This window comes from Carcharodon carcharias, chromosome 19 (genome assembly GCF_017639515.1).
Source record: "Carcharodon carcharias isolate sCarCar2 chromosome 19, sCarCar2.pri, whole genome shotgun sequence".
In the NCBI taxonomy this organism is placed as follows: domain Eukaryota; kingdom Metazoa; phylum Chordata; class Chondrichthyes; order Lamniformes; family Lamnidae; genus Carcharodon; species Carcharodon carcharias.
Window position 1 is genome coordinate 82,094,298 of NC_054485.1, and position 1,335 is coordinate 82,095,632.

The window sequence follows — 1,335 nt, forward strand, 5'->3', positions numbered from 1 at the left end:
CTCTGGAATTTTTTTTTATTCCACGCTTCCAAGGGGAATTTTAAGAAGTTACTGTATACGAATTAAAATTGCATTGCCATTTTCGGCGGTTTCAACCACAGCTTCTCTTACGATAGGTGAGAACATTCAGCACTCAGTTCGTGAGAAATTCTTTCACAGCCTCGAGACGGCAGGGATCAGTTTCCCTGTGGCCCTATTAAACACTTTGCATCGGCCATTGTTGAAAGAAAACATGCAATTCACGCCTCCGTCTCATTGTAAAATATAAAGCCCAGGTTAATACGTTGTGGGGAACGGGGCAGATTGTGAGAAACAAAGACCCACTCAGAAAAATATAGAAAATCCACACAGATCTGCAAACAGACAGGCTTAGATACATAAACACGCCGGCGGGTACAAACGTACGCACACAGAGACACGTAATGATGGGCACTCACATACATACCGATACACAAAAACACATAGACACATATATATCGACACACGGATACAAAAAAAGAAAATTCAGCAAAAATTCAGCAAGTCTAGCAGCATCTGTGGCTAGAGAAATAGAGTTCACGTTTCGAGGCCCTATGATCCTTCTTCAGAGCTCTGTTAACTCGAAACGTTAATAGTGAAATGTTTTTTTTTATTTAAAGAGAGCAAGGGCAGAGGATTCAACATTTCATCTTCTCCCTCAACACGTTATTTTACCTTAGGCCAAAAAGATGGAAGATTACAACTCCTAGCAGTCATCAGCTTCGTCTGACGTCTCAAAGGCCCTTTCTCATTCGAGAAAAATTTGTTTGTATAGAACAAAATACTATTTATTAACAGCGATAAAATTATTAATCCATCACCGTTATTAATGATTTAGTTGAAAAGACTTTCCCTGACCGGGAATCGAACCCGGGCCGCGGCGGTGAGAGCGCCGAATCCTAACCACTAGACCACCAGGGAAACATACACCTTTCCGACCATTCTAAATATTCAAGTGGTGAATCATGCCGCTTACAAATCTATCTATATGGGTTCCTTATGCATTTATTCAGCTAAATCTGCTTCCATTCGTAAACATTTTTTCTGCATATCTATTTCTCTCTTACTATTCAATCATTTCTCAATACAGTTAGACACAATACAGATATACACAGGTACACACATTTATTTACAACTATCATACCGATGCACCCACATACCCGCTGTATGCATTACAATATTAACATTAATAAGGTTAGGTGAGAGTGACTACTTTTGACATCAAGGCAGCATTGACCGATTGTGGCTGCAAGGAGCCCAAGCGAAAATAAAGTCAGTGGGAATCAGGAGGAAAACTCTCCAGTGGCTGGAGTTACA

The 1,335-nt window shown here is 40.3% G+C and overlaps 1 non-coding gene across 1 annotated transcript; it reads right to left on the minus strand.

Moving 5' to 3' along the window:
- Nucleotides 1–867: 867 nt before the first annotated feature.
- On the minus strand, nt 868–939 carry trnae-cuc. Its single transcript has one exon. It is a non-coding gene; the product is annotated as a tRNA-Glu (tRNA).
- Between the last annotated feature and the right edge of the window lie 396 nt (nt 940–1,335).